The sequence below is a fragment of the Etheostoma cragini genome, chromosome 6 (assembly GCF_013103735.1).
Source record: "Etheostoma cragini isolate CJK2018 chromosome 6, CSU_Ecrag_1.0, whole genome shotgun sequence".
In the NCBI taxonomy this organism is placed as follows: domain Eukaryota; kingdom Metazoa; phylum Chordata; class Actinopteri; order Perciformes; family Percidae; genus Etheostoma; species Etheostoma cragini.
Window position 1 is genome coordinate 4,346,751 of NC_048412.1, and position 25,262 is coordinate 4,372,012.

Sequence of the window (25,262 nt, forward strand, 5' to 3'; positions counted from 1 at the left end):
CCCCCCCCCCCCACCATCCTTGCCTCTGGCTCTCTGGCAGACAGAGCCAGCAGCTACAGCCCACACAACTGACTCTAACATTAGCAGCGCTTTGAGAGGAAAAGCCATGTGGAGCTGCCCATCACTTTCAACTACACAACACATAACACACTCAGCCCCCATAACGATCACATTCTCCTTCTCTCTCTTATGTCAGACACTCACTTCCTGCAGAGGGGTTGAAAACCGATCTGGCTGTGTGTGCTGAGAAAGAAAAGCAACTTGAATTCGAGTTTGCACCCTGATCAGGGCTTTCCCTTGAAAACCTCAAACACACCCACTCAATTACTAAAGTTTCCCCAAATGATTAAAGGGGGACAAAAAGAGTTTCCAGACGTACACATAGCCTCATTCCCTCTCTGTCAGGAATTAATTTTAAATATATGTATATGACTCACACTCGTGAGGCCAAAGCTCTCCTTTATTAAGCTTTAATTTAATGCACACCACTCTCAAAGCAACACTAGCTGCTAAAGCACACAATACACACACAAAGAGAAAACACAGGAAGCTTACCTCACTTTGTATCAACGTACAAGCCGTTCAGCAGTCCATCTCCCAGCACTTTCTCTCAAGACTAAGTTTGTGGAAGCGGCAGTGGCAGCAGAAGCAACAGGCGAGAATAAAGAAGAGCACCAGAAAGAAACAAAGATGAGAGCAAGAGGGGTAAGACAACAGCAGAGGGGGAGGAGAAGAAGACAGACTTATCGACTGAGACAGAGCTAACGGTGACTGAAAGACTACCAGAGACTCCTAGTGTGAGCAGGAGGTTCGTCAAAAGCCCACAAACTAACTCGCCCCTCTGCTCGCCTGCCTCTCCAGCTTGACGTCAGCGTGGTCACATGACCTCACTCTGGTGTGGAGGGGAAATGAAAGGGGAGGGGAGACACAGAGGGAGAGAAAGAAAGAGAGACGGAGAAGCCTGTGTTGCCATGGTAACAGGCACACTGCACCGCAATGATTTCAATAGGTCATCTGACACACGCAAGCACACAGATTCTTACACAGAGAAGCTGGTAAAAGACGCTCAGTGCTGCAGACCGACTAATCTAGAAAAGGTGAACAGAGTGAAGGAGCAACAGAGAGTGAATGAGAAATACAATTAGAAACTGATCCAAATTGCTTCAAATTTCTTATGTTTTTTTCCCCAGTTGACAGAAACAAATGTAAGTAAAAAAAGGAATGCGTACCATACAAACTGCACTTTTGAACTTGCGCTTTGACTGTTCAAAGCACCCTGTTTGACTGCTCTTACACCAAGTTTGTTTGTACATTTATGACCTTTTTGAAGGGCAATGATGTATAGAAAGGGGCCTTTTTCATTTTATTTCAAGGGTGTTTTCAGTTTAAATATTAAAGTTTTTCAAAACAAAACTCCATATATTTGTTATGATTTGGTTCTAAAGAGCTTATGTTATCAGAACACAGCTTAAGTTACTAGAAAAGGATCTTCTATCTATGTTGTCACTCTGATATGCCCAAGAATAGTTAATTCCTTCAGGACTTTGTTGATTTGTTCAAAACACGACTAATAAAATAACTATTTCTGTACATAGGAGTTTAGAGAATAAATGACTAATACACTAAATAACCTTCATTACTTCAGGGAAGTGGGGAATACAGTAGTTCCAGTGTCCAATTGCCATTTTATATAATTTGTATAATGACAAGCCTCAACAAAAAGATCAGATCAGTATACCACTCTGATTAAAAGCCAATAAATAACAATAACAAGAAAATCAGCACTGGTGCCAATCAACAGTGGGGATGTGGGTATGATTACATTACTTCATGTCTCATTAGCAGAGTAGAGACATGTTGTTGTAATGTCAGAGTTAATGATGCACATCAGCCGGGACTCTTTCAGGTAGTGTTAGGCAAAAAGATGCCACAAACTTCTGTCTTCACACAATAACATTGGTTATTGGCGTAGCGTTGTTAGCACCCAGCGCTGGGGTCTGTGCCAGCTGGTTTTGGGTTGCTGTAGTCGCTGGTGCACACCAGATTTCCACTGGTTGCAGAAGGGCTGTAGAGCGGCTCCGAGCTCCGCAGTCCTTCAATATCCACCATGTCCGGATTTGATATGTAACGGCCATGACTGACAGCTGAAGTCACGAGGACCCACCCGATCTCGTGAATTTATGTAGAATAGAACCACAAAACCAACAACAGTTTCCTCTCTACTCCTCTGGATGGAAACAAACAACTCTGTCCTGTGTTTTCAAGGTGTAGTGCAAGGAAATATGATCTGCCGTGAGCATGGTTTATTTCTTTAATTCACTGGATGTTTTATTTTGTTTCTGTGGTCGACTTCTTTTACCGCACTGTCTGCCGTGTGCTGAATTTCTGCGTATCTGCCAAGGGAGATAGCCTCTCCTCTCTAATCGTAACTCCTATGGTGCCCTTCTGATGCTACCAAGCCATCACCCACCGTTAGCATTCCATTGACTGCCATTTATTTGGCACCACTTTGACTGCGAATAACTACAAATGAAACGTTTGAAGACAGACTGTATTTGTCCGTTGTTTATTTCTAAAGAAACATGACAATGTGGTTAAGGCTCTATTACCTTGTATCTCACGTTATGGCTCAGAGCAGAAGTTTTTGTAAAAATAAGCTAACAATTGGGTCATAACCACGCAACTTACTTTCACACAGTAGAGGAATCACCGTTAATACAGGGTAAGTTAGCAGACAGTTTGGACTTACATCACCTGTTTAGGTTTAATTACTAATGTTAACTAGCATTTTAGTTAGCATTAATTAGCTTGTGCCTCTGTTATCTCCTTACACATCCCTACGCTCTCCATCTCTGAAAGAGTGGGAATGATTGAGATTTCTCTTGGCACAGCTACTAGAAGACTTAGAACCTTTTAGACAGGTTGCTCACATAACACCTACGTTGTCAAGCTCAGTTGGAGGCTGTGCAGTAACGCTTAGCCATCACCGGAAAAGTGTTTCTAATATCCTTCACTGGTATCCGTCCAGAACAATGGGATCTTTGGGTCCGTTTCTTTAAATATCTATGGTATCTGCTCCGGAGGGCTGAAGATAGTCGAGCTGGGACGGAGTCGGAAAGCAGCCGTTCCGCCAACAGTGAAAATACACACATTTACTTTAATGGAAACCTAATGACTCCAACGCCAATCCAGAGCAGATCTGCAGCCGTTCCGCAACCAGTGGAAATTGGGAGTAAGGTAGATGAAGCTGTGTCCTAGGGGCTGTTGTTGGCTCCCATCCTGACTGAAGTCTCTTAGTGCCGAGGAGAAAAGGCAGACAGACCGGATGCGTTAGCTGGCTAGCAATAAATGAATCAACTACACATACAGCTGATGTTACGCGGCCATGTTAATTGTTTAGTCTAGCGCTGTTAACTGTGGAAAACAATAATACTAAAAATAACTTTGAGCGTATGGCATGTTGTTGTAGCCTATAACGTAGAGTTTAGCCTCCAAGCATTAGCCTCTTGTCAACATAACACATTTTAGTAAGCTGGATATTTCATGTAATTAGGTCTCTACTGTATTACTGTGTGGCAAAGTGACATGTACATGGAAAACATTATGCTGTGTGGCAGAAAGAAATAATGTATTACCACTTACTCTCAAAAGGCATCATCTGGTGTTTCCTGTGTTTTGTCGGATGTTAGAATAACTAGAAGGGTCAAACATTATATGACCCCAAGAATTAAAGATTTTGCTGGGTTTAAACATTGTCTGAACATTTGGGATAATGCAACTCCACAACTACATACATTTATCTTTAAGGCCATAGTTTTTGCACATATTTGCTCTCTTGGGAGAAGATTAATCCCACTGACGTATGCTGAAAACTAAGCAACAGCCAGCCGCCGTTTAGCTTAGTTTAACATACAGACTGGAAACAGAGGGAAACAACTCCATGGCTCCGTCCACAGGAAACAAATTCACCTGCCAACACCTCTGAAGCTCATTAAGTAACACATTATTTGGTTGTAGGAGCAACAAGGCCTCGCAGTGACTTCAATCCCTTACAAGCAGAGCTACTGCAATAGTGCCGCAATAAAGGTCTGCCTTTGTGCTGGCTTTGTTTATTCACACAGAAACATAAAGGCATCATAAAGGCCCAGTGTGTAATTACACATAGCATGCCAGCATTCAGGTAGCAAAAAAGGGGTGAAGTGTAGTAGGGCTGCACGATTACGGCCAAAATGATAATCACGATTATTTTGATCAATATTGTGATCACGATTATTTGTTGATTTTAACAACTTTTATTGTCACATAGGCTATTTATAACTGCTTTCACATCCATATTATGCAACATTCTTCTTATGTTAAAGTTGTATAGACATACAGCTGTACATTTACAACACATGTAAATGCAAATTAGCTATCTAAAATAAATAGCATAGGATATGTATATATTTTTTTTAATGTATCTCCAAGAAATCTCCTTCACTTGTTTTTAACAAAAACTGATTAAAAGAGCCAGGGTTAGAGAGGAAGTACGATGGACTCACAGAGAGACGGCTGACTCACTATGAATGGGTCCAGCAAGGGTTGAACGGCAGGTCAGTGAAGTTACACACTTCGTATGTATGAAATGTCTGTATCGTCACTGCGCTGCATTTTTATGAAGTATGATATTCCTGCCATGGGTCAAAGCAGGCTCCGTACGTCTCAAATGCTTACTCTACAGACTGAAATTAGTTGCATTGAATAACTTCTTCTGTGTTTTTTGCCTTGGAGGCCGAGATAGAAGAGTTACCAGCGGAAGCACAGGTACAAATATAGGCTTGCCTCTCATGCTTAACAACATACAGCTGTTTTAATAACAATTAAAACTGTGGTCAAATGTCAGAAATGTGGAGCTGCGTAGAGTAAGAGGAGAGAGAGTAGTGAGATCCCACACAGGCACGGCTTTACAGAAGAAATGGGTCATGTAACCCAAAATCAAACCATAGCCATATAACAACATTGCAGCGGATGCGACGACATTAGGTGCATTTGTGCGTCCTAGAGGAAAGATATTTCTCGCGCCCTAGAGCCTGTAAGCCAACAGACACTAACTAGCACAGACTAGCACTGTTCACTGCTGTTGTCTGAAAAACAACACAGTCGGGACAAAAGGTTGTGTTTACTGGTAAAATGGTAAACCATGTGGAATTTTCCTTATGTTACTGCGAGGTGAAGGGAACAACTCCAACTGGCACATGATCAGACAGTGGTTTACGGAGCGGTAGATTGGCTTTGCAAAAGAAAACGGAGAAAAATTTGATCGTGGGAAGTCAAAATCGTGATTGTGATTAAAATTTGATAAATTGTGCAGAAATTATGTTTCATTTAATTTCAATTGTCAGTAAAGAGAAGAACAGATACAGCTGGAGCGCCTTAATGTGTGAATGCTGGTGTTTGAGAGCGAGTGGAAGAGAAGGACCATTATTTTACACAATGTTTCTGTAAGTTATTAATAACTTTGGGTCCTTAGAACACTGCTTTGTCACTTTTTGTGCTGCCTGTGGTTTGACCCGTGCATCGTACTGCATGTAGTCCCTCCATGCTGGCTGTCCCACACAGAGGTCGGTTTGGCTCTTTGTCTACCTCCACTGCCACCTTGTAGGTGCAAACACTCTCTTGTCCCATTCCATCTTTTAACTTTCACACAGATGGCAAGGCAGCTTAAAAGTACAAAAATCCCAACTTGAAAAGGTTGTGGGAAAGGAGCTTACAAGACTCCAGTCACTGCTCAGAGCCAAAAATAGTTGCCCTGTAAAACCCAAACCTGTTTTTACAGTGTGGTACAAATTAAACAAACTAGATATATAGTGTTACTTAGTGAGCTTTAAAGGTGCCTGTAGGCAGTTTTTTTTACATTCAATTGTAAATGTAGTGAAATGGACTTGGCGCTTCACATGGTACAGGAACTGTTCACCATTCCCACACACATGTATACAATGTGGCTGAGGCTGCCATACAAGGTGCCACCTGCTCCTCAGATAAACATTCACATACATTCATACACAAATGGCACAGCATAAGGAGAAACTCTCTGTCTTGCCCAAGGACACTTCAATACGTAGAACCAAGGCCGCCCACATTTGTGGTAAGCTAAGCTAATGGGCTGCTGGCATTTGCATATTTTGTAAAATGTCAACCTACTCTTTTGCAATGATGCTCATTAAGTTTAAGGGATATTTCACCGTGGCTCAAGTGGTGTTACACTTTTAAAATGTACAAAAATTGACATTATATAATTACAACATACAAAACAGGCTACATTTAGTGCAAACAAATTATAGGTTCTGTAAAGTTCAGCTAAAGCATCGGTAGCATTAGCGCTGGTGGGCTGTAAACACAGAGTATAAAAACAGACGTGAATTTGCGTGGAATGTAGAATGGTCAGCATTTTACAGTCAAAAACTCCACCAGAGGTTAGCAGTAGTTTGATAAAAGCACCCATTTCTGCACCACTCCGTTTTACTACAGCCCACCTCCACAAGTCTTACCTGACAGAGCAGCATCTGCTCAGAAGGCTAGCAGCTCTGGAAAGTAGAGTCTGGTACACTGTTGTTCAGCCATGTTTCCACAAAAACAAAAACACAGAAGTCTCTGAACTTGCGTTGGGAGTTTTGTTGAAGTGGATGTGGCCGAGTTTTTGTCTAATGATCGGCCTTGCAAGCAAGATGGATGGGACAGGTGGCCGGCTAGCGTTAGTTTTCCACCTAGCTGGAACTCCTGCCCTGGTCGATGTCTGCTTACCCAGCTAGCGGTATCCAGCGACACCGCAGCCTGAGGTGCTGGTCACCATAGCAGGTGGAGCTTGTGTAGTGTGTTGAGTATTCCTTCTGTAATATTTTCCGATCTGTACCTATGTATCCCAGTGGTACTTTGAATGCACATAATTGTTGTAAAAGTTTATAGCTGAAAAGAGAGAGCTGTAGCTTAGCGCCAAGATGGCTCACACTCAACTCGCTTCAGGTAAAAAGTCCTACCCCCTATGGGCGGGTTAAAAACATGCAGAACTAGCTGGCTTGTAGTCCACAGCTTCTGATGACACTAAATTATGATTTTTGCATGATCGGAGGCTTTTTTCTAGACCCGCAATACAGAGAAATCTAGTCTCAGGGGGACATGAGGGAGGAAAGCACGGTCATTCGAAAACACTACTGGGTTTCTACTGATACAAAATGTGTAAAGTATCCCTTAAAGTACAGTACAGTAAATAGTGTACCTCTGAAAGTGTATTGGCTCTGAAGGGAACATCTTCACTGTGCTTCCCGACCACGGTCTGGGAGCCTGAACAAGCCATACTGGGCACCAAGTGTTTTCTAACTGCATTTTGTGTAACATGCTGTTTGTGAGAATTCACACAACAAAGTACTGGGAATCAAACAATCATCCTGTATTGAACTGGCTATTAACCAGGTGACCGTCTTGGTGCACACACAATAACATGAAGCAAGGGTTGCAATTAACAAAGTACAAATACGTTTTTGAATTCTTCGTTATTCTTATTTCTAGAGACTCTCACTTTTACTCCACTACATTCCCAAAATAAAATGTTTACTTTTACTGTTACACTACATTTCTCACTGCAAACTGCTGATGTCGGCTCACTCACCATATGCAGCCTTTGGTCCTTTGACTTGTTAGCTACAATAAATTTCATTATCAAAGTACTTTTTTACTTTTGTTTCTAATATTTAGCTACATTTAACATCAGAAAACTACTTTTGATACTTAAGTACAGTAAATATCAGATCCTTGAAGACTTTTAATCAAGTAATATATTAAATGGTGACTTTTACCAAAGTCATTTTCTGCTAAGGTATTTTTACTCAAGTGTTGCTTTTAAGTACTTTATACAAGACTGCAAAGAATAACTTTGTGTGCAGAATGTATACACACTCATTTGTTGAGGTGTCTCCTCACTTCCACTTCCAAAATGTTGCACATTGTCATGTGTATCTTAGACAGGGTTTGAGAATGAGACAAAGACAGAGTGTGCAGTGTGGGAAGACAAACTATTTCAGGGCCAACCAAAGACCTCTAACCCCATCCTCCACTGACCCAAGCTATGTATGAAAAGCTTTGGGCTGATTACATTCCTCTGAATAGCATCTGTTGGCCAGTTGAATGGAGAGCACTGGGGCCCAGATTAAGGGTGGAGTAGTGTGAAGGGTGGGGCGAGCCCCCCCCCCACAATTGACTGCTGTTATGGGTATGTATGACTGAGTGAGAGGCACAAGATTAAATGTCACACAGGACTGAGAATCAACACAGTGCAGGGAAAAGTCATTTAGTAACCACTGCAGCTATATTTGACTGCAAAGATCCTGCTGAGTAGGGAAGCAGAGAGGGAGTGAAGACAACAGAATGTTGGTAAAAATTGGTTGAGGGATAAAGTGGGCTTACAGGAAATGCCTTAAGGTGAATACATGGTGTCACTACTCGATGCGGGTCAAGTGCAGATGTGAGTAGCGCATGTGTCACTGCGATGAGTGCAGATATGAGTTGTGCATGAGTCACTTTGCAACAAGTAGCCTACATTATGCTAACGGGAGACTTCTGTCAACACAGTAAAAATGAACCTACTTAACAAAGTTTGTTCACTGCTGGCTACAAGCTAGCATCAAACACAACAAAGACTGTCCCTTGAATGGTGTTTTGAGCTAGCGTTAGCAATCAACCAATCATAGATAGCCTCTATGTTTTTGAAATGATTTCAATCTTCTGTTATTGTTTGTAATGAGAAAGGTTTATTATTTTTTGGATTTCACAAATTTCAATATGACACGTTACGCCGTAAACAGTTTAAATCTGAATCATGCGCAACTCACATCTGCACTTGACTCACATTGGATAGTGACACATAGTATTGAAGAATAAGCTTAGATGAAACCATCCAACATGTTGAAAAAATTGAGTTGTACCATTATACGCTGTTTTATATGGACTGCCTCTGAAGGCCGGATGAGAAGCTATTCATCATAATGAAAGGTTGGGGGATGATAAAGAAGAAGTATTTGCTGGTATAGTACAGGAGATAATCACTAGAAAAGCACACATATTATTGCATTTACAGGTAAAACTTCTACACTGCATGTTTCATATTATTAGATTCTCTGCTGATCTGGCCAATCACTGTGGAAAGAGGGCATGACTGTCACAGTTTAAATTTTGAAAACCCCCTACAATGATTTTTTACTATGGACAACCTTTACTTTAAAAAGGCCTTTTCACTGCTTTTAGACTCTCTGCACAGCACTTTCATTAGAAGCATGTTACCAGCTTCTTTGTGCGTGTGTTAGGATGTAGGGTGGGTAACCGGCACTAGAGGGAATTCCTTCCTTCTGAAGACTCAGGAAGCAACAGCATGGGCGGAAGAGAAAACAACTTCTCTTTCCAAGGCAAACGCTTTAGAAGTTGTTCCATTGGAAGAGGAAGCTACTCACACTGTGTCACTGTTAGAAACTCACTTCTACATAACTCCATTATTGTCTGCAGTAAGTACCTAAAATTAGCTGAAGGTGAAAAAAGTCAAGAATGTAACAACAGACTCAAAGATTTCTAAAATAGCAAATGAACCCAAAAGAAACAATACTGAGAGATGGCAAATGCATGCTTATGGTAATGTTCTAAAAGTTGTTATTGGGCAGTAAAAAAAATTAAACTAAAAACAAAACAAAAACTGAAGGTTGGACCTTTATTTGACCCGTCACGTTAATCTAAGCAGCTGGGCTGGTGGTATTAGATAACTTAATTATAACTTGGATAATCAGCTGTCGGGGGGAAAGGCCAAGAACTCACAGCAAGGTTTGCGTGTCTTATCCATCAAACCAATGCAAGCACACGGAAATCGCATGCACGCACTATTTTTTTTTGTTGCAGTGCAGTTTTTTGACCGGGAGTGCCGCTGCTAGTTAGCTTAGCAAAGTAAACGGAATCCTATGTTGGTGGTTAGCATGTTCTGAGTAAAAGTGAGCCAAAAAAAAACATCAAACTAATTACTTCTTGCGTATTCACAATGAGTACACATAGCAATGCAGGTAAAGACTAGATGATTTCCTCGGCAGATATTGATTTGAGACTATACTGGGTGGAAGCACAGCCGAAGCACTGCCACATGGGTGCAGAGATCAACACCCCAACATACCCGGCATGAATAGCTGGTAGAGAGTGAATGGCGATGAACATGGCAGATTTTGTGAGAGACAAAGAAGATGACTTCTCAGACAGTCAAGATCCAGAAGTAGTTACATAACTACTTGTGTATGTATATTTATTTCAACATAAACATCTTTTAAAACATCTATATACTGTACCTACACGTAATGTAAAACTCAATATAAAGACTATAGACCTCTCTTCCTCTGCACTGTGGTTGGTACTAGACTGAGAACTGAGCCCCCTAGCAAACATGTTAGCTAACTAGCCAGCCGTCCGGCAAGTACTTTGAGAGAATAATGTTGGATTCACACTCTGTTGTCGCATCATAGGAAAGCACATTGCTATCTCCAGATGAGTGACAACTTTGTTTGGCTCTTTTTCTGTAACCAGTGTTGCATGAGAACATGTTGGGTGGAATAAGCAAATTAGCTACCATGCCAGCCGGCCGCAACGGGCTGCTTCGTCCCTTTGCTTCCCAACCACAGAGAGACTTCTTTGCTGAGAGACCGGATGACAGCCTGGGAGATCTGGACAATGTGGTTAGCCATCTCCTGGTTTTTCACTGTCATACTTGCGAAAAGTAAAGCAGAGAGAACATAGGCTCTTTGCTGCCGTAGACTGATTCAGGACGGCAAATGCTGTTTTGTTGTATGTATTAGAGCAGGGGTCTTGAACATTTTTAGGTCAAGGACCCTTAAATGAGAGACAGACAGAGCAGAGACTAACATATTGTATAAAATTGAGTTTTAAATTAAACTGGGCCTACAATAATGTGTAGGGTGGCCTTAAGTCTACATTTGCATACAATACAAAAGGTATTTAAAGAATAATTGACATCCTTATATTTATACATCATGTTTTAATGATAGAAATACTGCACATGTAGGACAGTGAATACAGTGACAATAACTGTATCTGTGTTTGGCTACCTTAGTGGCTAGCTTACCTATAGGCCAGTAGTCTGTCATCAATGTTGTGTAAATTTATTGGACTTGTGAGTATGTACGTATACATATATTCAGACATATTGTAACTAAACAAATGAATAACCTGGGCCCCCTGCAGTAACTCTAAGGACCCCCTAAGGGTCCTGGACCCCCTGTTGAAGATCTCTGTATTAGAGCAACAGTTTATATATGCGGTTTCCCTTTTAGAATGCCATGGCTGGCATGCCAAGTTCTTTAAAAACATAAATACTCCCCCTCACCAGACATGTACATGTACAGCCATGCATAAACTCACATACTGAAGGGAACCTTGTCTAAAGAAGCTGCACTGTACAACCACTAACCCATGATTTCCACCAACTGCAGAACGGCTGAGGATCGGCTCTCCAAGTGTCGGCTACGTCCTCCACTGTCCTCACCCACCAGGTCTAGATTCGTTGCGGATCGGCTACAGCCATGAAAGCTAAAGTCCCAAGGACCCATAAGATCCCGTGAATTCACGTTTGATTACGTGATATAACAGGATGCAGTTTCTATAAACAGAACCACAAAACCTCTGACTTCAGGCCGGTCTCCGCCCATTATGACATTTTCAAGGTGTAGTGCCGGGAAGCACGGTGTATTTTATTTTGAAAATTAGCCGCAGGCTTCCTTTTGTTTCTGTGCTCACCTTCCCGTCCCGCACTATCTGCCGTGTGCTGAATTACCTTGGGGCTCTTCGGCATCCGGCAAAAGAAAAAGCTCTGCGTATTTGCTCCCGAGGGCTGTGGATCAAAGAAGCTGGGACGGAGTCGGAACGCAGCCGTTCCACAGTCAGTTAAAATACACATATTGACCTTAATGGAAACATAATAATTCCACCGCCGCTATGGAGCAGATCTACAGCCATTCCACAGTTGGTGGAAATCAGGGGTTAGAGTGCTTACTTTATCCCTTAGCAGCTGTATTCAGAGCCTCTGACAAACAGCAGCTGTTCTCATAGCTCTATCACTACAGCATAATTGACAACTCACTTTAATCAGTAGACAAGATGGTTTATAAACAAATCTCCTCCTGGTGTGTTATGTAACTGCAGTACATGAGGTGGGTGAGCAGATGAACCTCGCTAAACAAGCTAATCCAATGTAAAACACTACTTGCCAAAACAAATGACGAAAGCATCCTTTTGTTGTGTAATCAAACAGGTTGTGATAATGTAAATTAATGCAAAATTAAAATTAAAGAGAGGAACCATTTGTCAATTAAGAGTGCAGTAATTTGCAATGGGAAGAAAAAACATTAATATTCACATATTTATTAGATTGTTGAACTAGCTGCACATTTTAAAGAGATGCACTGAACTGACATAAGTGGTATTAAAATAATAACTGTGGTGGGAAATTACACGATAGTCATCAAAGCTGTTGCTACAGTAACAACACTATGTAAAATTAGTTGTCTTCTCAAACTTCTTCAACTTTTTGGTAATCTTTTGACACTTTTCTCGCAATCCCCAATTTTTTTGTCACTTTTGTTTTCGACGTTATATTTCAATTTCTTTTTCAAATGCCATAAGATTTAATAAAACACCCAAATTCAATGAAAGTAGTAAACGGATCATTTATTTTACTTGTGTAGAAAGGAAACCAGGAGGGTTAGGTGTAGTTTTAGTTCTTACCCAAATATGTTTTGAATGACATCCTTTGATCCAAATCCAGGAATAGAATCTTTACTAAAGTTATTGACCAAAACGAGTTCTGCTCACAGAGAAGAAATTAATCTTCCTAAAGTCCAATACACAAAATGAATTTATACCTATTCCCCTTATGCCTACACACCTGACCGAGGGAAAGAGATGATGAAAATCACAGGGAGAGAAAAGATGGACAACTAACCAAGAGAGAGAGAAGATGAAGTATACCTGCTCCCAAACTCACATTTCATACTTCCATGTTGTTGTTCACTTTGAAAGGTAAATGTATTTATAACCTTACACAACTTGCTTTGCCAAAGCATCATTGGTAATGCCAAAACAGAGGAAATGGATTTATATTTAGAGAGAGACAGTGTGGATACTATGCCCACTGTCATCCTCCATATTCCGCTTCATACTGGTTTTGCGTCATCCATGTTTCATTCCAAATGTATTAACAAATCAAACATGTTAAAAATAATCTTAATGAACACTTGAACAAACAACAAACACTTTCTCATCAAAAGTGTCTTGCAGGATTACTGTATGTCTCACTCTTCTGTTTTGGTAGTCATTATAATGATATCATTGTTTATGACTCAACCTTTGATGCGTCTACATTTCTTTACAATCCTGAGTGGTGAGAAGAACACTTTTACAGAAGTTATCTATTGAATCCCATTTATAGAGGCAACAGTAAATTGGGAATGAAAAAAGGTTTGTTATACAATCTGCAAGGTGTCTTAAGAGTTACTCAACAGCATTACAACCCACTCCATCCTCGGTGACTCAGGAGCTATAAACAGAAGCTAGAAGAAAAGATGGCTGACCAATCGTTCCCATCTATTCTTCCTTATGACAAACAGCAGGCTTGATTGCAAAGAGAGGATTAACCAGAGCCCACACTCTCTGTTTCTTCTATCAGAAAGTAACAGGTTGGGAGTCAGGAGTAAGAAATAGACACACAGACACAAACAGTTATATTCATTCATTAATGGGTTGCTGAGGGGATTGGAATAAATTTGGCAAACCTTGAGACAATCACTGCCCACAGCATCTTCCGACCACACAGCTAATAAAGCGCCACCGAAGGTGGTGGGATCTGAGACTATTGCGCCCACATCTTTGCACAGACTGGAGCATCGTGGATAGGTTATACCTGACACGCGGAACCGCAGACTGACAGAGCGCAGGAGTACGGCAGGACGAGGGGAGGCGGACTGTTTACATTGGGGATGCTTGTTGCTCAAAGTCAAAATTGATGGACAATAATTACAGACTAAAACTGCATGTTGTTATGAATAATAGTTTTTCATGGAAAGGATCTCTTTAGGCCAATCAGGCTTTGCTGGGTTAGAGAGAACGTGTGTAGAATTAGCTAGCATGTTAGCATTTTTGCAAAGCCCGTTTGACAACTTTAGTTTTCGCTTTCATCATTTCTTGTTAATAATAGGCCTACCTGTTGGGATTACTGAGAAACCTAAAAGGTAGCTTTGGATTCTCACTCGGATAGTTTGAGCAGAAGAACACAGCTTGTGGTTCTTCATAAGACTGACATAGAAGTAAGTCCAGCCTCCAGCCCCCTTGTGACGTCTTGGGCCACGTGCACAGCAGAGCATCAACGCTTAACTTCAGGCTCAGAGGCTATTAGCAGTCAGTCATATTTTTGTCTGATTTGTTTTATCTTTCCAAATTATCTGTTAATGCTATGTAGTTGTTGTTTTCAATAAACAGTTAATAAACTGTTTGACTAGTTTATTACTGAACACAAACCGTGAAGTCACATCCTGCGCCACCCACCCACCACAAGTAAATTCTCCTTCAGTGAGAAACACTTTTAAAGTGACTTTGACATTAGTCAGGGCAGCAATCAGTCCAAAATGACGGCTGTGCTTACTTGTGGCTGTTGCGCAAAAAAAACACGAGTGTCGCCTCTTATTATTATAACCTATCTGCCCTGCAAGCCTTTGTGTGTGTATGTGATTATGGTTGTCAACTAACAGTGAACATGTGGTATCAAAGAGCAAAAGATGTTCAGGCAATGTATTTCCTTTATTTTCAGTCTCTCTCACACACTCACACACACAAAACTGCGTGAGTGTGTATGCGTGACTGTGAAAAATTGCCTATGTTTTGGGGAGATCTGGGGGCCTGGGAACTGTGTGGAAATCACATCAGGCTTCCTCTGGCTCATCTCAGAGTCATGGGAAACAACACTGACCAAAAACAACAGGGACTGCGCACGCTGCAGCTTGACCTCCCGCCATTATACTGTTTGGACTGGACATAATACACCAACTTCTACCATAGATAAAAGTTCTTTAAACTAATCTGCAGTTTCAAATTAGTTTCTGCAGCTTACTTACTGGTGGGAAATATGAACAGAATCAGGCTCAATAATTATGCATCAAAAATTAAGCAGACCTTCCTTCACAGCGCTGTGAAGGAGGGTCTGGCTAGTCCACACAGTATTCCAGGATGGAAGAAAAATGTGCTCTGGTTTATTGTCACTTCTTGAAACCAATAACAAAATCACAATCGTCATGGGCAGTGCAGAGCCCGATTCTGCTGCAAAATAGCTTTAGGAGGAACCTTTTTGGTGGAACAGGTGTACGTTCAATAGTTGTTTTATTTTGTTGTCTTGCAACAAAAAAAACTCAGATTAGACAGATTGTCTTGCTAGCTGTCTGGATACCCTGCAGAGATCTGATAACCTTATGTTATGTTATGTTAACCAAAGTCCTCATAAAGCCACCGGGGTTTAGAATTCCAACACAAAGGAAGTGTTTGGTAACGGAAATCTGGTCAGAAAAAAGGACATAAAGTGGAATTTACAGCGGCAACGGGGCAATCCTGGAAGTGGAATATAGACTTACAATTAAGCAACCTTTATACAACATGATATCATTGAACTCATGATTGTCCCCAAACATGACAGAGATGAAAAGTTGTTTAATTTACAAGAAATAAATATGCTAATTAAACAAAGAGATGAAGCATTAATGACTCTCTGAAGACATGTTTTGTTATAAACGTGAGTTAAAAGGCAGATAGGTGAAAATATGGATGTACTACTTTGTGTTTGAATAAGCGTGTTAAAAATCATAGTTTTTTAGTTCAATTCATGTTGATTGTACACATTGTACTTTAAGGTGAGATTTGATGTGACTGTATCATTGGAGCTAAAAAAAATTAAATGCAGTCTTTCCCATACATTATGGACTTTTCTTTGGTATTCCTTCTCATGATAAAATTTAATTTTTAGGCCAACGGATTCTTTTAAGTTAGTTTTATTATAGCATTAATGCAACATTTGATCTGTGTGCAATTCAATTTGTATCAATAGCTACATAAAACGTTTTTATTAATCAAATACACATTTACAAACTGTGGAAATGTATGTTTTGTGTAATGTATGGAATAAAAAGCATAAAAAACAAATTTTAATTGAGATTCACTGTATTAACAAGATATGCATATAAACATGAGTCGATTTAACACACATGTCATGCAACTGCTGAAGTAGGGTACTGGCACTTTTTTGCAGTCAAATTCAGGCACTACATATGAAATTTAGGTTTTCTGCTTGGAAACATAGCTGATGTACTTTTTAACTGAGAAATAGCCTAAATAACCAGGAATTACTGGAATTAAGCGTGGTTGCTAAGCCCTCTATATTTAGATCAGAGTAGGAGAGAGAATTGGAAAACTCCCAAAGCTCAAATCTAAATTTAGGCCAAAGCAAATGTCTAACTGTACAATAAGTATAGGCCAGCTGAGTGCCATTTGCATGCTAAAACATACATTTAATGTTAGGTCTGATATATAGCAAATAGACAAAAGACTAAAGCCCTAATAGATCAAAGGTGTGTGCTATACTTGCATTGGCAACAGACTGCGATACTGCACTCAAGGATTTTCAAAAAAAGCAGAAAGAGCGAAATTGCACTTTAAATGTAACTATCTTTCTTGTTTTATTGGTGCCTTGTATGTTCATTTAAATGTTCAATTTTATTAAATTGAAGAATTTTGGAAAATGGAAACTTGGAAATTTGAACTAAAACATCATTATGCATGGGAGGAAGGATTGTTGTTGGCTTTTCCCCGCACAGAAAATGGCGGGCCGAGTTTGTGCATAGAATCAATCCGAACTTCCCGAATGGTTAGTTAGTCAACGGGAAGGTTTTGCACTTTGGAAGATAAATAGACCGGCATTTTTATTATGTGATAACATTTTTTAGTATTTCAATTATTAAGGGGCTTCTCAATAAGAATGTTAAAATAAGTATGCTGATATGGGAGCAAACATTTATCTTGTCTTTTAAGTGATAATATGACTCAACTTTATTTCAGCATCTTACAACCAAACACTAAGTTTCACTAAGGAAGTGAAAAGGTATTATATTAGTCAATTCATTGAAATAACTATTTGCTTAATCCACTGACGCCTTCAAATCAAAGGGCATTATTCCCTCTGGTTTGGTGGGAGCTGGTTTGGCTCATGATAATTCTAGTTTGGCATGATACTTTTTATTTCTTTTAGATTTTTCTTTTACCGATAGCCAACCCTCGTTAACCAATCATTGACAATTAACAGCAGGCAAGCAGGCAACAAGTCCCACATACGGTACTTTCCTTGCTCCGTGTCCGGGGACAGCTGCAGACTTGTACTGGTAGACTCAGCCATGATGTTCCCTGCATTGTTGTAGACACATGCAGCCCCTTACCTGCAACCACTTGTTGTTAGCTGTGTGTCTGCCTGGCATACACTGCACGTAGTATGGCTGATTTAACCCGAAAGTCCAATCTACATATTTGCATGAGTCATCTAGCTCTATGCTGTGAGTACCGTCCCGACAAAGCCGACAGAGAGCTTAACATGAAACTTGCTAGTGAAAGTTTGCACTAGCAAGATAACTAGCAGCTAAGCAATTGACTGTATAGCCTATTTTTGTTTTACAATGCAAACAATTCTTCTTTTACTTAATTTTTGTTTTAACAATATTGTTTGTAACACTTTAACTGATAGTATGAATCGGTCAAAATTGTTTTTGTCGGTTACCGGGTAATCCCTACCATCCCAAATTTTAATAGCCCCATGAGTGAAAGCATCCAATACAATGTTTATTTGTTAAGCCCCTTAAAACAACCAAAGTTGACCAAAGTGCTGTACAGAAAAATACAAAAAGAAACATAACATTATAACGAGTACAAATAATACCTGCGCAGTAAAAAGAATTAAACTAAATAATTAAATGCAGTAAATGAAGTCAACATCTTATTAGGTTAAAGCCACAGAGAAGAAGTGGGTTTTAAGACGTGATTTAAAAACAGACAAAAAAGAGGCCTGTTTAACGTACAGAAGCAGATTTATACTTCTGCGTATAATGTATGTACGTAGGTACGCGGAGATACCGACCCGACGCAGGACCCTATACTGTTGCCTAACAGGCACCTCTCGAAAAATGTAACGCTCGGCCGTGTCTTGGTAGTGTTTCATTTCCCCACCGACTCATTTCCTGGTTCTTCCTCTCCATAGACAACACAAAATCAAGGCGACTGTTACATTTTCCTGCTACAGATTTCCATCCGTGGTCAGACAGCACAGGGGGAGACACTTTGTTTCTAGAGTCAGTACTCGCTCCAAAGATAATCACCGACACTCTCTCACTCGCTCTACCACACACTCCCCATGCACACACACATGCCGGCACTGCTATAAAGAGGCAGAGGAAGTATAAACTTCAGGGCACTTACAGTACGTAGTCTACGACAAATGCTCTGTGTTGAGCCTCCGCGCAACCTTTAATCAAGCATTACAATCATACATGTGCAGACACCACAGAATGTCCTGATATTCACACACCTTTTGTGAAACTAAGCACATGCTACTGTCCTAGAAGTTGGCCTGTCTGAAGACTTTATATGGAATGCCATTTCTGGCTTAATAACAGAAAGGACAGGAAACCTAGAAGTACATTTTTTTTTTTTTTTTAAATCATGATGGAGCCCAGCTTTTGTTTTCTGGCAAGAGATCATATCTGATGCAATTACTTCACCTCAGAGCCATTTATGTAATAGCCAAGCAAGTAGGAGGTTATTTTTGTAGCCTCACAAAAGCCTCAGCCATTCTAAAATGGTTTAGGATAACTAACATTCAACTAATGTCCTTGCTCTTAGTACATTAGAAATGATCTTTACACCAGCATAATAATGCGGATTCTTCATTTCTTCTATTTTGTTTTTTATAAAGATGATCATTTTTCAGTTTCTAAAAGTGTCTGAGGAAGTGGTCAGCTCCCCTGGGGAGGCACATGGTTTTAGTCTTAGGGAGAAGAGGGAAAGACATAACAGAAATAAATGAAGTGAGAGAGAGAAGCAGAGGGTTTGGAGTGCTCAGGTTGTCTTTGAACAAAATGTGACAACAAGAAGACCAAAGCCTTTTCTGTGATGCCATGGCAACAGCTTCTATGGAGGGTAAGAAAAAGCAGCTAAAATCAGGTGTATAAACAAGAACAATATTCAACCCAAAGAATGCAAAGGATAAAACACAAACCGGTGTAACGGTAAACCCCGGTAGAAATGTTGACGTAACAATTATCCTTTTCATTTAAAATATCCTTATTATTGTGGTGGATTACCACGGTGTAGAAACCCTGTGTTTAATCCTTCCCAGCTTCATACGAGGCTCCTGAAGAAAAAAAACACTGCGCTCAGACAGGAGAAGGGGAAAGAATGTTGCAGCTGACTTTTTTCTATATCTTTTTTCTTTTCTTTCCTGTTTTTGGATTTGTTGAAGTGATGTGTGCAGCCCAGAACGTGAATAAAGACTATTCTGTGGGCTGCTAAACTGGGTTCACTGCCTGGGTTATCATCAATAAGTTTTCTGCTACAATGTGGAAATTTAGCCCGTGTTACAACGTGACATTTATTTGGAGAGAGAGAGCAAGAGAGAGAGAGAGAGAGAGAGAGAGAGAGAGAAAGAGAGAGATAATTGCTAGGGATGTTTCAGATTATTTTTTTAACGATTAATCTATCGATCATTTTTTTTGGATTAGTCGACTAATTTAACAATACATTTTTCAACTAATCTAATTATTATTTTTTTAATTAACAATTATTTTTCCACACAGCTCAATTAGTGTGTGGGAAATCCCTAGTGTGTGTGCATTTATGATAAAACATCAAACCCCAGCAGCTGTGTAAAATGAGCAAGAAGACTGTCAGTCAAGAGATTAACATTTCATTTGCAGCAAGCTCCTGAACTCTATTTCTGTTATATTCATGAGGATGAAACCTCCTTATATATGACCAAACATCATAAATACCAACTGATATGTCATGTGATTTAATGTTTCAGCAATGAGCTACCACAATTAGTTTAAGTGTCATGAAGTTATTTTCTCGATCTCTATAATTTCATTGTCATTTCTTACTTTTTTTTTTGATTATTTTTTGAATAGTTATTTGCATGAGCATTATTGGAGGGACCATGAGATTTTCATAGCCATCAACTGCTTCTCTGTAATTGTTTTGCATTTGACAATTATTATGTATATTTGGAAAACCACTTCTGCCATGCCACCACAAAAGGCTCTGATCATAGTAGCTCGCATGTTGGTGCGGCTGAGGGATCCTAACCATATGGAAATTAGGCAGATGAGTGGTGTACTTTATGAAAATTGAGAAATTTTCGTCACAAACAAAATGACCACTTCCCACTCCTGTGGCAACCAGCAGCTCTGGCTCTGCATCCACACGCAGGTCATTGTAATCTACCTGCTCAAACAGGTGCACTACAGTAGCTGGTCCTGGATACCAAGCAGTGGGCGGTACATCAAATTTCCCTGGACTGAATTTTGCAACATCAAAAAAGATAGTATGAGTCTTGTTTGTCACAGAGTAATAACTAGCATGATGGAATTTCACCAGGCCAATGTAATATCCCAGGAATGGATATATACTGAAATGGTAAAAAGGTATTAAAAACAACCAAGCAAAGCACAGAAAGAAAAACAGAGAAAGAGGTAACATTGTATTGCTAATCTCTTCGGACACCAGCCCAGGCAGTGTGGGTGTCTGGACCAGACACGCTTGCTTGCTCATTCGCTCATCTGCTCAAAAAAACTGGGCCGCGGCTGCAATGTGTTGTCCTCCTACCATATTTACTGTGGTATACTCCCACATGTAACCCCCTCCTCTTATTCATTCTCTCTCACGCTCCCCTTCTTGCAGTAGACTGGCTGTCACGGTTTCCAGCCCACTCATTATCATTCCTCTCTCACAAACAACTAACTCGTTTGAAGAAGCTTTTATCCTACCTCTCCTCTACAGCACACTGGGTGGCAAACTGGAACATTACATACAGACAATGTGTGCCCAATTCATGTGTGTGTTTTTAAGCAGATGTTGCATTTACTTCATATGTCAATTATAGCCATACATGTTGTTTAAAGTGGCTATATGTAACTTTCAGTTTGTGTTTATTCTAGCGGCCGCTTTGGAGAAAAGTAGTAATGTTTTTACAACACCTGCTACTATATTGGTCTTTTCTTGACGGTTTGCGCTACCGGGAGATCATACAGTTGCGATGAATATTTTGCTTAGATAGAAAATCATTCATTTACTATAAGAGACTAAGTTACAGATGCATTGTTGCATTTCCAGTGTTGTAACTTAGCCTACTTTGGATGTCTCGTGACCTAAACTGTGTATCCCTGTCAGTGTCACGAGCCAAATCGTTAAGAGTCTGTTGTAGCAGCCATTGGAATGATAACTTAGATTATTATAGAGCATTTCATTAAACCTGAGGACGCTTTACACAAGTACAGGGTCAGGGGGAGAAAAGAAAAGAAAATAGTAGGCTAACACAAAAAAGGAAAGCAAAACGAATACATACCAGGTGCTAAATGGAAAAGGGGACGCAATTTAACGTTGGCTACTGACCTACAATCATATTGCGCATTATGAAGTTATTTTATGAATTAAATTCCTAATTCTTATTACATAACTGAAAGACAATTCAGGGTTGGTTTTTAATCATTTACAATCCTAAAAATTTTCCCCATCTGTTGAAAGCCTGAAAGTCATCTGTCACTTTCCCTTTTAGCTTTAACATTAATTGCTTTTTGTTTAATTTCCTTCTTTTCTGTGATGGTCCTGGCCCAGTATCAGCCACAACTACAACAGATAACTTCTAAAATAAAAATAAATCACACTAACACAGGCTTTTTCTATGTGTGACTTGTCCAAATGTGTTACTGTAGAGCAGTCCTGCCTGTCGTAAATCATTTTGGGACTTCAAGGAAAAAAATTAAAAAGAATTAATTAAAAAAAAAAAAAAAAAGAAAATCGGACCCCGGCAAAGGAATTAATAAAACCTATATACAAAATAGCGTTCTTTTCGCTGTTCTCATTTGCTGTAACAGGTCATTTATGATCATCATTTGAAAAATTATAATTTCAGAAACATTAAAAAAAGTTATATATAGTAACTTTAAATAAATCTGTATAAACAAGTCAAGCGAGACCAAACAAGTGCTGGTTTAGGTAACAACCTACATAAGGTACGCAGTACCAAGGTACATAGTGTTCTGGCAAAAATTAATTTGTTCTTTTTTCCTGCAGAGAGCTCACAGAAGATTTCCAGAAGTGTTATTATTGCTCTTGAAAAGGCACCCATCCCTGTGACATCAACCCCACTCAAAAGGGTCTCCAGGTTTAGAATAAAGTAATTTATTTGTATGAGTATTTTTGTAATCTTCCTCTATCTAATAAATGTTTTATACAGCGTGCAAACCATCACAACGTCCTAATACAAAGGTATAGACAGAGCAGTATTAAAGCTATAGTGTGTTGTTTCTGTTGCCCCAATGAAGAATTATAAGGAATGACAACAACGCTGTCGGCGCTTTGACATGCGGTAGCAATAATTCCTACTCCTAATACGTTACAAAACATATTACTAACATGTTCAAGAACATTAAGGCAACATCTGTGTCTGACCTTAGTCCCTTTTCTTGTCTGTCACTTTCCTTTTCAGACTTTAGTCCTTCTGCTGAACATGTAGGTATTTTCTTAGCAGTACAATCACTGACTTAACATTTAGTGGGCCCTTCTTTGGGTTTTTATCCATGCCTTCACCTGTTGACAGTCCTCTTTGTCTCCAAAGCAGAACGCTGCTGTTGATCTTTCTCAGCAGTGACGTAAAACGCATAACTTGAGCTGTTGTGTGCAAATGTTGCCAGACTACACCATTTTGTAAACATAGCCATCCTAAGAAATACAGAGGTTTGGTAATAAATAAAGAAACTACAATATGTTGTCTTATTTTAGTTCACAGTGACAATTTAAGTGAATGGTGGTTAACAAATGCACATTAAAAAATGTAAACAGAATATTATTACTGTCAATGTACTGTATTATTGCCTCTGCCTCGTACAGCTTCTTCCTCCCTCCTTGCTGTCTTTTTTTGTTTTAACTGAAATAGCAATCATATTTAAAGTGATTAAACTTTCATGGAAAGGGTAGCACAGCATCTAACTAATACAGTGTGGGGGATATTGAGTCAGAAAAAGAAGAGCTCACGACACTTAAACAAGCTCTATTTGATTTTTCAAGGTTAATAGTTATTTATTTAGCAGCCTATAAGTATTTTCTTTAAGAAGCAGTCTCTGCTCTCTGTTAACACTCTACTTCTCTCACCCAAGTGAGGGAGCGTACTCGCAGCATGTAGCAAATGTCTGAGCTGACATTAGGATTAATGTTAAAATGCAAATAAATCAGTGAATGCACAGGCAATTAAGTGATATCTTTTAGTTGCTGGTTTGAAATTAAATCCGTCGGATCCATCCATCTGATCAACAGTGAGAAAATAAAGTGTTTGTTTTTCTTTTTTGACAAGACCGAATACAACACTGCCGAGGTCTTTCAATAAAGCTTCGCCGACGAGATTTGCACAAAGCGGGATGAAGAGAAGAGAGCTAACATTAGGTTAAGGCTAACTCCTTATGGCCATGCAGCGTTTTTTCTCGCTACTGTAAGGTCTTTAGCAAAAAAATAGACTTTGGCTGCAGATTATTACTTGTAGATGTATTATGATTTTACGGAAACATTGTAACAGCAATGTACAACAGCATGTGCAACAGCATGTGCGGACGAGGAGTGTGACACTACAAAAGCAAGACACACTACAAGTGTAGATCACAGCGTAATGCAGTTGACTAATCACTCACAGACCATCCCCCTCTCACACACATTGGCCAACTCTGGCAGACTTGCTCTCTCCTACTATTAAACATAAAAATTAAAAGTAAAAGTCACAAAATTTGCAGGTTGCATATGTGAGTAGTTGCAAAAAAAATACTTGAAATATCTCAAAAAATGGTCAAGTCATTTGGAAATGGCTTGAATGTAACACAAAATCCCATACCATAGCTTAAGGCACAAATTACAGGGAAAGGAGTTATGGGATGGAAGTTAAATCATAAAACACCACTTTTAAAACTAATTTCTTTCCACGTTATTTGTGCTGCTCTGCCTGCACCTTCCTATCAGGACCGTGTGATTTATTAGTGTAACTTATTATGCTTTCACACTTGCTACAATCAATTGCTCATCATGGATACATCAAACGTCTTCAGTGGCTCTAAAAATCCCTCCAATGTCAACTGTAAACCCAGTTCTTCCGCCTTGTGAGATGCATTCCAGCCACCACAGCATTCTCACATCGAGAGAAAGCCCTTTACAATTCAAGACATGCCCACAGACTCCTGACCTGCCAGGGTGTAAAGTCAAAGCCTGTTAGTGAGGCTTAGCACCTCCTCTCACATCTCCCAACACAACCTGCAGCTACTGATTCCACCCCTTCTGACAATCTGTCTGGCCTTGGCAGTGGGGTTGCACTGTGGAACTGGTGAGGTAATGGAGTGTGTTTTAACGTTATTATACAGTATGTCAATACAGTTTTTAGCACTTCAGATTAAAAATGCATACTTATCAGTAGGGATGGGTACAGAAACCCGTATTAAACAGGCACCGAGGCTAAACTATTAAAGGCCATAGTATTAACAAGCTCCGACATTACCGGCTCTTTTATCTATACGTTTTAACATGTTGGTGTAATTTATTATAACGTTCCAGCCTCCCCTGCTCTCTGTGTCGGGGCTGAGCTCCTCCATATAGCCTACACAGACACATAGATGCTCTTGGCATCAGATTTAGAGAAAATAGTGCCCCTAAAGAGCCTTGCTGGACTATTGAGATTTGTATTTGAGTAGCCCTGACTTCTAGGTATTGCGTACCGGTAGCCAGCCCTATTGCTGAACTTCTTTGTAAGAGGTAGGTAGCAAGACCGGCAGCAAAGCCTCTGTCTTTTGAACAACCAATAACCAATAAAACAGTGATAAATGGTTGCAATGTCCGGGGGAGCTTTTGATTTGTAATCCTCGATC

General features: G+C 39.9%; 1 protein-coding gene across 2 annotated transcripts in view; it reads right to left on the bottom strand.

Moving 5' to 3' along the window:
• Positions 1-25,262, bottom strand: part of LOC117946090 (neurocalcin-delta A) — a 75,426-nt gene that overhangs the window by 36,604 nt on the left and 13,560 nt on the right. Inside the window, exon 1 of one of the 2 annotated variants that reach the window (XM_034873934.1) lies at positions 556-851. The exons of the other annotated variant lie outside the window; for it this stretch is intronic. The gene's annotated coding sequence lies outside the window, so the exon portion shown is untranslated. Of the gene's footprint in view, positions 1-555; positions 852-25,262 lie in introns of those variants that run through there. 2 annotated transcript variants of the gene reach the window in all.